Below are 15,208 nucleotides of genomic sequence, written 5' to 3'. Positions count from 1 at the left end.
CTACGAGTCGAAAACGACTCGACAGCACATAACAACAACAATAACATTTGATTTTTTTACTTAAAAGGATTCAAAGGGTAAAGAGTACCCATTCAAAAATATATTTCTGCAATTACTGCTGAATGAATTATTCTTAGCAAATATCTGGGATATATTTTTTAAATTATTTTCTCAAACTTTTTTCCCTTTAACATTCAAAGCAAGATACAAATATATCTTGTTAGAAAGGTCTAGGTAAAGAAGAGAATTTGTGGATTGCACAATTATGTGTTGTCTATTCAAGAGGCCTTCAGAAATCCAAATAGTCTATTTAAAGTAAAAGTGATGTAAGCTATGCTTTTATTTACCGTTTCACACCAGAAATAAATGTCTAAGAGTAAAAGTTGATTTTAATCAATACCACCCTCAGAATTATGAAGGAAATGTATTGGATAGCAGAAGCAATAGGCTAAATCTTATTGAATCAACTCAGGAGTCAGATATTATATAAAGTTATTACCATTAATTTATTGACTTATTCCTTCTACCTGGTGATGAAGGAGGAAGTGCAGGCTGCTCTGAAGAACTTGGCAAAAGAATAAAGCCCCAGGAATTGATGGAATACCAATTGACGTATTTTAACAAATGGATGTTGCCCTGCATCTGCACAACCAAGATATGCCAAGAAATCTGGAGGACAACTAATTGGCCAATTGACTGGAAAAGAGCCATATTTATTCCCATTCCAAAAGAAAGGTGACCTGACAAGAGTGTGGAAATTATTGAACAATATCACATACTAGCATAATCCTGCTGAAGATTATCCAAAAATTACTGGAACAGTACTTTGATAGAGAAACCCAAACTGTATTTAGAAAAGATAGTGGCACAAGGGATATTATAGCCAATGTCAGATGGCTCTTGGCAGAAATCCGGGAGTACCAGAAGCATATTTATCTGTGTTGAATTGACTAAGCAAAGGGGTTTGACTATGTAGATCACAATAAATTGTGGCTAACCTTGAGAAAAGTGGGAATCTCAGAACATTTGATAGTGCTTATGAAACCTATACTTGGATCAAGAAGCAGTCCTCAGAAGAGAGCAAGGAAACCCTGCATGGTTCAAAATCAGGAAAAAGTGCATCAGGGATGCATCCTGTCCCCTTAACTTTTCCAACTGTATGTAGAACAGATCACTTGGGAAGTAGGGCTTTATGAGGAGAGGTATGGGATCAAAATTAGAGGAAGACTCATTAACAGCCTACAATGTGCAAATGGCTCAACCTTGCTTGCTGAAACTGAAGAAGACCTGAAGCACTTGCTGTAAAAGGTGAAGGACCGTTGTCTTCAGTATGAATTGAAGCTCAGCACCAAGAAGACAAAGATTCTCACCACTGGGCCAATTGGCAGCGCCACAATAGATGGAGAAGAAATTGAGGTTATTAGCATTTATAGCTTCCTTAGATCCATAATCAACACTCTTAACACCAGCAGTCAGGAAATTAAAAGTTGAATTGTATTTGGAAAATCTGCTGTCATGGACCTTTGCAGAGTGCTGAAGAGCAATGATGTCAATCTAGATACAAAGGTGTGCTTAATCCAGGCCATGGTCTTCTCAATTACTTGTTATGCTTCAGAGAGCAGCACAAGGACTAAGGATGACAGAAGAAGAATAGATGACTTTGAGTTGTGGTGCTGGACAAGAGTCTTGAACATACCATGGACTGCCAAGGTCTGTCTTGGAGAGGGTGAAACCAAGTCTCTCTTTGGCGGCTAGGATTTTGAAGCTCTACCTCACTTAATTTGGGCATGTGGCCAGGACAGATCAGCCCTTGAAGAAGGACATCAGGCTGGGAAGGGTGGATGGACAGTGCAGGAGAGGGAGACCCTGGATTAGATGGATTGATACAGTAACTACGGCAATGAGATTTGGTGTGTCAGAATTAGTCAGACTGCCTTAGGACAGGGAAGGATTCAGAGTTGCTGTACATAGATAGGGTCGCTATACATCGCAGGCAACTCAATAGCACTTAACAACATTAACATACTATGACAGGTTTGGAAGCAGGAGGCACTTCCTAAACAACATGCCTCTGGAAACTCTATGAACTTTAATAAGTGTCGATAGTTATAAAAAGGCTTCAGGCTTTCTGTTCACAAGGTCGCTATCAGTCGTGCTCAACTCGAAGGCAATCAACAACAACAACTATTATGCTAGGTTCTGGGAAGAGAAAATAATTACAAAACTGTCTCAAACCTAAGGCTAAATACCAAATGTATTCACCACAGAAAACAACCTCAAAGCCAATTCAGAAAACCTAATTGAACTATTAAAGAGGAGAAAGAAGAGTAAAGTAAGTATAAGAAGAAAGGACATCCCATAAACACAAAGAAGGAAAAGCAGGACTTGAAGGGAAGGGAAAACACTACACAGAGATTGAAGACTGTAGAAAACTAGAATGTGGTGCCTGATTTTCATTACTGAGATGTTTGAACTCTTTCCTGTAGAAAATGGGACGTTACAGAGGGTTCAAATATTTGTGACTGTGGTATTTCTTCATCATTTGAATTAATTAATATTGGTTGCTTTCTCATCGTGATCATCATGAAAACTCTCTATAAAGGCATCTCTGCTTTTTCTTTTCTTCTTTCCTTTCCCAAAGTATCTGGAAACTGTAGAGTGAAAGAAACTGATCTACATTTTCTCATCAGACTTGAATAACAATAGCAAAGAAAATGAACAAGAATGGAGTAGATGCACTTAGAGCTACTAAAAAGGGGAAACAGCCTGTCAAGTCTCTAGAACTCCCCTCAAGATAAAAAGATAGTCCAAGGAATCCTATCTAAGTCCAAGAAAAGTCTTTGGAGCTGAGTAACTGAGGGGCCAGACCTCATCGGCTCCCCACAACTCTCCTCAGAGAGAAACTGGAAGTTTTAGCAAAGCTGTTATTGGTCTGAATAATAGCAATATGAGTTTACACTGGAAATTTTATAGATTACAGTTCTTGATTGTGATAATATTAGAGAGAGAAATGTATTGATTTTTTATTTTACATTTATGATTATTTTTAGATCGGATACAGCAGGAGTAGGATGGGTAATTTCCTATCATGTGACCTGCCGGAGGGTCACTTATTAGTCAGTTCCAACTCAATGTCCGGCAACAATAATTGTAATTGTATCACTAGTGATATATAATTAAGTTCCAGGAACTTAAAATTAATCCTTCAGTGCAATTGTAGAGTAGATTGCATTCAATTGAAGAGAAGAAGTAAGCGATGGTCTTACCTTAAAATAAGTCTGAGAGTCATTTGATAGTTACTCCAACAATACAATATTCGGAAAATGCCCATTTCTATGAAAGGATACAGACATAGTAACCTTGGCACAGTCAAACAGAAAAAACTCACAGTAACATGTCCAAATCTATTTTCCCTCCTATGTAGCGAGTTCCTCCTCACCCCCAAAAATAATAATATAGTAATAATAATTGGTTTCATCAGTAATGTTTAATGTTTTTTCTGCATAGTCTTCCTAGCCAAACACCTGAAGAACCTAACTTTGCCTCTAGTACCTGTAATTCTAATGACAGTTTAGTGCTTTTCATGTTATATTGCCAAAGAAGTCCAAAGCCATAATCAAGATTGTTGTGAATTCTTGAGGATTATGTTCTACTAGGAATTCCTGACTCTGAGTTTGGAAATTTATTGTATTCCATTTCATTTTCATTTCTTGTCCTCAGATTATATTAATCTGGATAAAAGATATAGCTCTTTTCTTTTTTACGTCATTCTTTTCTAAATCATTCAAAAGGGTGTAAGTCTGTAATAGGTAAATAGTGTACATGAGGCAGGTGGGAAGGGGCATTAATCATAAGACTGTAAAATTAAGAAAATGAATATTAGTCACTGATATGCTCACCTTACATTTTACTCGCAGAAATGTCTAAATGGTCATTTTTTCAGTGTAAGTGCCAACCCTGAATTATCATCCTCAAGTCCTACTGTTACCCTCAAAGTTCTCTCCTTACCTTTTTCATTCTCTGTTTTTTAGGCTATCTCAGTGTTAGGTAAAGCAATTTAACTATGTACCTCATAGTCAATTTGGAGCTTAATTTGTATATGACATTAATATGCTGTAAAAAAATATATATATATTGCATTTTAAAAAATAAAAGAAATGCCATCTGACCCAGCAATTGCACTACTTGGAATATATCCCAAAGAAACCAGAACTGCTATAAAAATATATATGTGCACACTCATGTTTATTGCTGCGTTATTCACATTAGCCAAGAAATGGAAGCAACCCAAGTGCTCATCAACAAATGAGTGGATAGAGAAGCTGTGGTATATTCATACGATGGAATTCTACACAACACTGAAAAATAAGACACTCTTGAAATATTATACAAAATAGGTGAGCCTGCAGGACATTATGCTCTATCTCAGTCACAAGAGGACAAATACGGTATAACACCACTGTTTTAAAACAGGACTGACACAGGTACTGCAGGGAAACTAAGAAAAGAGGAGATAAATAATGAACACTCTATTGAAAGAGATGGGGGAAAGAATTATCTAAAAGAAATATATTTTTGGGTATTATTTTCATGGCAATAGTCCAGAATAAGAGATGCATAGCAAAGTGAACTGGGAGGTGAGGGGACAGAGGAAATTGTGCAACAATGAATCTTTCTAAATAGGAAAGGGAAGGGGAGGGAGGGAGGAAAATGTGCAACAATGAATGAATGGAAATCCAAGTTTTCTGTAAACTGTCCTTATAATAGCAATTACAGTGTTTTTTTAAAAAAGAGAAATATTGAAACAGAACTACAAGAAGGACCAACATGAAAATTCTAGGGAAAAAATAATAGAAATTAGTAACTCAAAAATGTAGTCAAAAATTAGTAAATTAGGAGAAAGGTGAATAGCACATATTCAGATTGAAGCAACTGATGCATGAGGAACAAATAAAGATAATACAGAAGAGAGCAAAATTGAGAAAAAACAACATATTTGAATAGACCATCAAATGGCAGAATTCTAGAAATAAAATTACATTCAAGGAGTTCCAAAATAGTTTCTTGTCAAATATCATCAAACTGAAACATTTCTATCAGACAGTTCTCTATCTTGATTCACTCAGGAAGGTTACAGGAGAATAATTTTGTCATTCTTATCTAGAGCAATGCTAAGCATTATGTGTGTAGCAAAAGCAATATTTATAAGATTAGTCCTACCAGTAAAAAAAGATGTCAAATCACACTGAATTAAGAATACAATGATGGATGCAATTTTAATACCATATATATTGCATTTACTTAGACTCAACAAATACATCTTTTAGCACATATTCATTAAATTTATCTTCATTTATATGTATCATAACCATTAACGCAGAAATTCATCCACCTTCCTAAAGAAGAGATAATACTCAGCAAGAATAGATGTTTCTAATATCTCAATCCAACTACCCCAACTCCAGTTTTGATTTTCTTTGTCAGTGTGAACATATTGCCTTCTACCATTCTATTTTTTACGTGTTTATACATGTTCTTCATTCATTAATTTTACATATGATGCTCATTATTAATGTATGACTTTCTTCTACTGTGATATAAGTTTCACAATTACTATGTCCTTCACTTTGTTCATGGACAGATCCTAAGAAAGAATATGGAAAGAATGTGTTTTCTTACTCACTTCTTACTAGAGTTCAAAGTATATGGTATTTTATATAGAACATAAAAAGATGAAAGAGCATTGGAAAATTAGAGAGAGTCCCAGGATTCTACACCTGGGCTCCCTATTCATTTATGTTGTTACCTTAGGCAAACTTTTCATTTTGAATCATAGTTCACTCTTTTTTTTTTTCCAAAACAGAGCTAATGCTTTCTCCTGTCACATCACACTATTAAAACTTATGAAATGATAAAAAATAAGACACTAGTTCAGAACACTGAGTAAACATAAAATAACATTTTAGTATGTACTCATATCAACTGTACAATATACAACATTAAGTCATAATTTCTTGTACACTTACATCTAGACTTGTCAAAAATACATTTTTTCATACATTGTTCCCAATTTTTATCTAACTTGTAGTTTTTAAGTGGCACTTGTTTAAATTGTGTGTATACAGTTTTACATTGCTATACACAAGACTCTTAAACACTCTAAATGCAGATGACACAACCCTGCTTGCTGAAACTGAGGAGGATGTGAAATGCCACCTGCAGAGGGTCAAGGACTGTAACCTTCAGTATGAATTGAAGCTCAATGTCAAGAAGACGAAGATTCTCACCACTGGACCAATTGGCAGTATCAGGATGGATGGTGAAGAGATTGAAATTGTTAACAACTTTAGTCTACTTGGCTCCACGGTTAACGCTCTTGGCACCAGCAGCCAGGAAATCACAAAACGTATTGCGATGGGAACGTCTGCTGTTAGGGACCTCTCCAGCACACTGAAGAGCAATGGTGTCACCCTGGAGGCTAAGGTGTGTCTGATACAGGCTATGGTCTTTGCAATCACTTGTTATGCATCAGAGAGTTGGACAATGTCTAAGGAGGATAGAAGGAGAATTGATGCTTTTGAGCTGTGGTGCTGGAGAAGAGTATTGAATGTGCCCTGGACTGCCAAGTAAACAAAAATATTTGTCCTAGAGAGGGTTAAACCAGGCAAGGATTCTGAGGCTTCGTCTGACATACTTTGGACATGTTGTAAGGAGGGAGAGGTCCTTGGAGAGGGACATCATGCTTGGGAGGGTGGAGGGATGGCACAGAAGGGAAAGACCCTCTATGATGTGGATTAATGCAGTGACTGAGGTAATCTGGATGAGTGTGTCAGAGGCCGTGAAATTGACACAGGATAGAGCAGGGTTTAGGGCTGTTGTACATAGGGTTGCTATGAGTCGCAAGTAACTCGATGGCACATAACAACAACAACAACATACAGAAGACTATTAAAAACTCTAAATACAATATTAGAAAATTTTAAAATCAGAAAAAAGATAATAAAGATGCTTTTTACAAATAAATAACTAAGGTAAATACAAAATATTCAGAATTTACATTATCACTTTAACTAGTGAAATTAGTCATATTAGTTGCTTGCAATTAAGGTACTAGAAGAATTTGAAAGCTATACCTTCTATATTATAGTCCAGAACACAAATATAGGTACACAGGAAGAAGTAAAGTTAAATCCTTTTATGGAATCAGGGACAGTACCTTTTATCTCTCTCTTTTTATGATGAGATTGTTTTTCTCATGAGGTTTTGGCAGGCCTTTAAAATTGATGTCATTTTTGATTAATTCCTTTTGTACTCTAATGACAGCTAATGGAATGATTTGAAAGCTATTTGATTCACACAAAAAAAGATCCAATATAACTGCCTTTTGTGCCCATTCTTAAAGCTTTTACTTCTTTTTTCCTTGAAACAATTAGTAAAAGAGAAGAAAGATTGCTGTAATTGCTAAGCATTATAAACTATATCTAGGTGCCTGGCATTAACAGAAGCTGTCATTAAAATTAGATCACTCGTCTCACTTCAAGGAAATATTACTTTTTACTATTTTTGATGATATAATATGAAAAATAGCTTGACAAGATACTAATTCTTAAACAGAAATGTAGACCCGTATACACATGCATTTTCCCCTTATTATAAAATCTACGAGGTGATTAGAGTTGTGCCTTCTAGTATATAAAGTCTTCTCAAGTGATATTAGAAAAATGAACTAAATCTGTTAGTTGTTTCATGTGAGCCATCAGCGTTCAAGAATTATAAATCAATTTAAAGATAGTTCAAAAAGTGAGAGATAAGAATATTCTTTCCATCCTATTCAAATAATCAACTCTTTTGAAGATTGTAAGTCAAATGGTTTCATCTGTACAATGATTCCAAGTGTTTCCTTTACCATCTTAGGTACTATTTGTGTACTGCAACATTTAATTCATCAATCCCTGTCCCCTAGTAAACACAATGAAACAGAATGCTTGAGTACATGTCTTATTCTAGTAATGCTCTTTACCAATTACATATAGAACCTTGTTAACAAAAAAAGGATCATGATATAATCACATATAAGAATGAAATCCCTGAAATTCTTGTAAAACAAAGAAAAGGCAAGTAGTGTACATCATACTATTGTCAATGTAGTTCCCAACTACTGTTCTTGACAAGAAAACCTGGGTCTGAGTTATAACTTAAAAGTAAGACCAAGGTCTTAAATTACCTTAATGAAGCATTTGTACAGTGATAAGAAAATTCACTAGCTATACAAACATAAATATTTTCAATTTATTGAATAATTTAATGGCCCTTAAGAGCAAAATGTTAGATTATGCATTTTATATTTCCATGCTACATCAGCTACATAATTACGACAACTATGAAAACCAGCAATAAAAAGTACTTAGAATTAGTGGTACCCAAAGTTATCCTTGGAAATTAATGATTTTCCCCACCCTGAAACAACAAAGTTGATTCTATTAAATATGATAAATGAAATGTAAATTAAAATTTTAATAAGGTGCTTGTTAATCCATTTGTTCACAGATAACTTGAACTCTGTTAAATTAGCTCCTTATTATGAGCACTAGAGATAACATTTCTGCCAAGTCTCAAGGGCAAATAAGTGTTAGAGGACTGCTTGTCCCAAGATACTTCCATGAAATGTTATTAAAATTATTCACCATTTTTTCTGTGATGCATTTCATTTTGAAAAAAAAATCAATTCTGTGTTGTTAAAGATAGTAAAGCCCTCATATAGCAATCACAACACCAGATACAAAGGCAAAATATATCCATCTATTAGCTATTATGTGATACTTATCTTGAACTCGGTCATTTTATCCCGTAGAACAGCAAAAAATAATTTTCAAGCAACTGTAAAATATCCCATTGATTTTGAGCCACAAGTTGTCTCCTGCATAGTATAGCAAAGTTTTAGTAATTCTTAAATGTTCCCTTTTAATCTCCAAGGAAGTATTTTTCAAATTTGATCATCTGTACATCATGTTTAATGACCATATAGATTTGGGGTTTAGGTAGCATTTTTTGGTAGCATTTTTAAATCATTTCCTTTAATGTAAAGCAAATAAAAATAATTAAATTCATAAGAACAATATATGCACACCAAGGAGAGAGTTTTTTTTTAATATATATAATGTTTCACTAAGATGTTTTAAACTGGTCCTTCACTGTGAACTTGGAGAACCTGTGATGGTCCTCCACAGGGAGAGTACAACCTGTTTATTTCTATTGAACAGAAAGGGTGTAATGTAGGAGATAAGAAATGAAAGCATCTGTACAGTAACTTTCTCAGGCAGATCTTGATAACTGGATCAAACATGACGATCTTCATGAACACATCAAAAATTATGCTTCATGAGACGCCAAATCAGCAATCATTCTGCACACATAGGCTGAATGTTCATATCTGCGTAATACCCCTGGAAAATCATGTGCTAATATAATTAGAGAAATCACGAATTTAAAAATGTTAAATCACACTTAATATGATAACAAAGTATTGCTTAAGGACCAATGCTTCTAGTAGCATATTTTTCACCTGTGGGAGGAGGGAAAGAATTAGTGGAACCAGAAAAAGACAAAATGTCATGGGAAGAAAAACAAAGAACAAGGTTGGAAAGTTTACACTTCCCAACTTCAAATCTTATTATCAAGCTTCAGTATTAAGACAATGTGGTATCGGAATGTTGGTGAATCAGCCCTCAGCAGTTCTGACTGACAGCAATTCTATGTACAATAGAAATTCTGTTCAATCCTGTGACATCCTCACAATCTCTGCTGGGCTTACTTCCTTCCGATGTTCCAGCTGTTGGTTCAATCTATGTTTTGAGAGTCTACCTCCCTTTCACTAACCACTTACTTTTAAAAGCGTGATGTCCTGTGTCAGGGATAGGCGCTTCTTGATAACATGCTCCAAGTATATAAGATGAAGTCTCAACATCTTTGCTTCTAAGGAACAATCTGGCTTTGTTTCTTCCAAGATATATTTATTTGTTCTTTTGACAGTCTATGATATACTTAGTATTCTTCACCAGCATCACAATTCAAAGACAAATGAGATATATAGATAGAGAGATAAATAGAGATAGAGATAAATAGAATATTGGAATACAGCAAAGAGTCCAGAAATAAGCCTATATGTCAATGGTCAATTGATTTGTAGCAAGAATATCAAGACAATGAAAAGGTGAAATAATTTTTCTCACAAATTATGTTAGTAAATTTGACAGGTACACTCCAAAGATTGAAGTTGAAATACACTTACCTAACAATTTATACGAATATTAACTCAAAAGTACTTACAGACCTAATATCAAAGCTACATGACGGCTAAGGTTTGCTTGAAATTGTTGCCCAGGATTCTCTTGATGAAGCCTTCTATAAATGAAATCACATTCATCATGAGATCGGAAATAAGCTGATGAAAAGCAATTGAAAAGGAGTAGTATCAGCGATGTAGCATGCATTGCGTCTGTGTGTGTGTTCTGGAAAACATTCTTTGAGTTTTACTTGATCTGGCTCCTGACCAAATGACTCCCAGTTCTTTAAACTCGAGTCAGATATCTGCTATAGTGCCTGCTAATCAGCTTCCAAAGCCAATATTGAGCTATCTAATTTGTGGGGCTTGCGTTCATTAGGGTCAATAGGAGGAGCCTGTCACATGAGATCTGACCCACAGAATTGATAGTAACCAGCCTCTGTAAGTGTGTGAGCCATTTCCTTGATGTAAAAATCTTTCATATATATATATACACACACATATAAACACAAATACACACATATATGTATGTTGCTGTTTTTGTTATGTGCCATCGAGTAGTTTGCGACTCATAGTGACCCTATGTACAAGAGCCCTAAACGCCGTTCTATCCTGTGCCAACCTCACTGTCTCAAACACATTCATTCCCCACGCCACTCACAGAATTGATCCATCTCATCGAGGGTCTTCCTCTCCTGCGCCATCCCTCCATTCACCCAAACATGATGTCCCTCCCAAAGGACCAATCCTTCCTTGCAACATGCCCAAAGTATGTCAGACGAAGCTTCAGAATCCTTGACTCCAGAGAACATTCTGGCTTCACCCTCTCCAGGGCAAACCTGTTTGTTCTCCTAGCAGACCATGGTATATTCAACACTCTTCTCCAGCACCACAACTCAAAGGCATCAATTCTCTTTCTATCATCCCTATTCACTGTCCAACTCTCTGATGCAGAGCACGTAATTGCAAAGACTATAGCCTGAATCAGGCGCACATTAATCTCCAGCCTGACGTCTTTGCACTTCAGTACTCTTGAGAGGTCCCACACAGCTGACTTTCCCAATGCAATTCGTCTCCTGATTTCCTGGCTGCTGTTACCAAGATTGTTGATGGAGCCAAGCAAACTAAAACTGTTAGCTATCTCAATCTCTTCACCATCCATACTGATACTGCCAACTGGCCCAGTGGTGAGAATCTTTGTTTTCTTGATATTGAGCTTCAATCCATATTGAAGACTGCAGTCCTTGACCTTCTGCAGCAAGCGTTTCTGGTCCTCCTCAGTTTCAGCGAGGAGGGTTGTGTCTTCTGCATAACGCAGGTTGTTGACAATTCTTCCACCAATCCTGATGCCACATTCCTTCTTGTTCAGCCCAGCATCTCAAATGATCTGTTCTGCATACAGGTTGAAAAGGTATGGAGACAAAATACATCCCTGAAGGACCCCTTTCTTGATTTTGAACCATCCAGTGTCTCCCTGCTCTGTTCTGATGATTGCCTTTTGGTCCAAGTACAGGTTTCACATTAGCACGATCAAATGTTCTGGGATTCCCATTCTTCTCAGAGTCAGCCACAGCTTGCTGTGATCCACACAGTCAAAAGCCTTTGCATAGTCATGAAGCACAGATAGACATTCTTCTGGTATTCTTTGCTTCTTGCCAAGATCCATCTTACATTAGCTATAATATCCCTAGTACCCGTGACCTCTTCTAAATCCAGCCTGCACACCTGGCAGTTCTCTGTTGACAATTTTTGGATTAATTTTCAGCAGAATCTTGCTTGCATGTGATATCAATGATATTGTTCAATAATTTCCACACCCTGTTGGGTTACCTTTCTTTGGAATGGGAACAAATATCAATCTCTTCACATGTAAAATACATATAATATATATACATATATAAACCTATATACATATAAACAAATGTATACATATATACACATATATACATCTATACACACACATATACACATACAAATTATATATATATATTTTTTTGTTGTTGTTGTTGTTGTTGGTATTACTGGACCTCGAGTTGAAACTAACTCATAGGTAAATCCTCTAACACATTTTAAGAGATAATAAATCACACAGGAAGAGATTGCTCATCTTTCTCCCCCCAGGCATCAGGTGGATTCGAACCACAATGCAACTCTCTATCACTGGGCCACTAGAGCACCCATATATATGGTTTTTATTCTCTTCAAATATAGATGTAAACCATAAGGTTCTGTAATAACACATTGGTCCTTTAGAAATAATAACCAAAGCATGTTGTTGTTATGTGCCGTTGAGTGGCCTGCAACTCAGTGACCCTATGTACCACAGCCCTAAATTCTGTCATATCTTGTGCCTATCTCACCATCTCTTACACACCTACCCCTATTACCCCAGTCACTGAATCAATCCATCTCAACAAGGGTCTTCCTTTCCTGCGCTGTCCCTCCACCCTCCCAAGAATTATGTCCGTCTCTAAGGACTGGTCCCTCTTTGCAACATGTCTGAAGTATGAGAGATGAAGATTCGGAATCTTTGCCTTCAAAGAGCAGCCCACAGCTCAAAGGCATCAATTCTCCTTCTATCATCCCTAGTCATTGTCCAGCTCTCTGATACATAGCAAGTGATTACAAAGACCATGGCCAGTATCAGGTGCACCTTACTCTCTAGAATGACATTGTTGCACTTCAATACTTTCTCTAACCACAGACTTTCCAGTCGCAATACATCTTTTAATTTCCTGGCGGCTTGTGCCAAAAGTGTTGACTGTGGAGCCAACAAACCAAAATTGTGAATAATCTCAATCTCTTCACCATCCATCCTAATACTGCCAATTGGCCCAGTGGTGAGAATCTTTGTTTTCTTGATATTGAGCCTCAACCCATACTGAAGACTGCAGTCCCTGACCTTCCACAGCAAGCGCTTCAGGTCTTCCTCAGTTTCAGCAAGGAGGGTTCTGTCATCTGCATAACGCAGATTGTTGATGATTCTTCCTCCAATCCTGATGCCACATTTCTCCTCATAGAGCCCAATCTCCCAGATAATCTGTTCTGCAAACAGATTGAAAACGTATAGAGACAGGATACAGCCCTGGTGCACACCCTTCCCAATTTTGAACCTTGTAGTGTTTCCCTGCTCTGTTCTGGTCCAAGTATAGGTTTCGCATTAGCGTAATCAAGTGTTCTGGGATTCTCATTCTTCTCAGAGTTCACCACAGTTTGTTATGATCCACACAGTCAAATGCCTTTGCAGAATCAATGAAACAAAGATAGACATTCTTCTGATACTCCTCGCTTTTGGCCAAGAGCCATCTAACATTACCTACAATATCCCTAGTATCATGACCCCGTTTAAACCCATCCTACACTTCGGGTAGTTCTCTGTTAATGTGCTGTTCCAGTCATTTTTGGATAATCTTCAGTAGAATCTTGCTTGTATGTGATATTAATGATATTGTTCAATAAGTTCCACACTTTGTGGAATCACCTTTCTTTGGGATGGGAACAAATATAGATCTCTTCCAGTCAGTTGGCCAAGTGGTTGTTCTCCAGATTTCTTGGCACAACTTGGTGAGCCTATCTAGGGCAACATCTGTTAGTTGAAATATGTCAGCTGTTATACAATTAATTCCTGGGACCTTAGCCAAGTCTTTAAAAGCAGTAGGAACTTCTTCCTTCATCACCATAGGCTCTTGCTCATATGTTGTTTTATTAAATTCTTCTTTGTCATAAACAACATAAAAAAGGGTAAATTTGCTTTATAAAAATAAAAACAAACCAAATTGCATTCTTTAAAAGGTACAATCAAGAAAAAAAAAGCTCAAAAATTTAAGAAAATATTCTCTCTCTCTCTCTCCCCCTTATCTATCTATATCTATCTATCTATCTATCTATCTACTTAATGTCTTGTATCAATAAAGAATACAGCCTTGATATACATTTTACCTGCTTTTAAACCATACAGTGTTCCCCTGTTCTGTTCAAACAACAACTTAACAACAACTTATTGTATATATGTTTCCAATGAGCATAATTAATTATTCTTCTCAATGTCAGCCATAATTTGTTATGATTTACATAATCAAGTGCCTTTGCATAGTCAATAAAACACGAATAAGTGTCCTTAGGTCCAATTTTTGCAGTCTGAAACTAATCAAACATGCAATAATAAAAATAGGTGACTAGAATGCAAAAGTTGGAAACAAAGAATTGTTTTTTGAAAAATGCAGACTTGTGATAGAAATGAGAGTATATATCAAATGACAGAATTTTGCACAATCAATAATTTATTCATTGCAAATGCTACATTAGCTGTTAAGAAAATGCAAATCAAAACTGCAATGAGACTTTACTTCCAGAACGGTTAAATAAATATGATGGACAATACAAACTGTTGATGAAAATGTGGAGAAACTAAAAACTTCTTTGTTAGGAGAATTTTAGTATGATAGAATCACCTTGAAAAACTGTCTGGCAATTCCTCAAGTTATTAAACTTTGAGTTATCATAAGTTAAACATCAAGTTACCATATTGAATTACCATATCACTCCTAGAAAAATAAAACCACATGTCCATATAAAAACTTGGAAACAGATATTCAAAGTGCAATTATTCATAGAAGTAAAAAGATGGAAACAAACCAAATGTCCATCAACAGATGAATGTATAATCAAAATTTATTATACTGATACAGGGGAATATTTTTGAGGTATAGAAATAATGAAATTCTAATATATAACTGGGGTAAGGCATGAGAACACCATCCTAAAAGAGAGCAGCTAATCACAAAACCTGTATTTTCATGATTCTGGTTTTATTAAATATTTAGAACCAGAATGTAAATTAGTAATTTCCAAGGACTGCAAAGATTAGATCATGAGAAAGACTACTTTTTCTTTTTCTACAGGAAAAGAAAATTTTTGTAATATTTT

The 15,208-nt window shown here is 36.0% G+C and overlaps 1 pseudogene; it reads left to right on the top strand.

The window, feature by feature from the left end:
• LOC102868978 overlaps positions 1–3,070 on the top strand; it is a 24,961-nt pseudogene extending 21,891 nt beyond the window's left edge.
• The last annotated feature ends 12,138 nt before the right edge of the window (positions 3,071–15,208 follow it).

Source organism: Elephantulus edwardii, unplaced genomic scaffold, assembly GCF_000299155.1.
Source record: "Elephantulus edwardii isolate Elephantulus edwardi_28Jun2011 unplaced genomic scaffold, EleEdw1.0 scaffold00008, whole genome shotgun sequence".
In the NCBI taxonomy this organism is placed as follows: Eukaryota; Metazoa; Chordata; class Mammalia; order Macroscelidea; family Macroscelididae; genus Elephantulus; species Elephantulus edwardii.
Note: the sequence above shows the minus strand (reverse complement) of the source record. Positions and strands in the feature narration are given on the sequence as shown.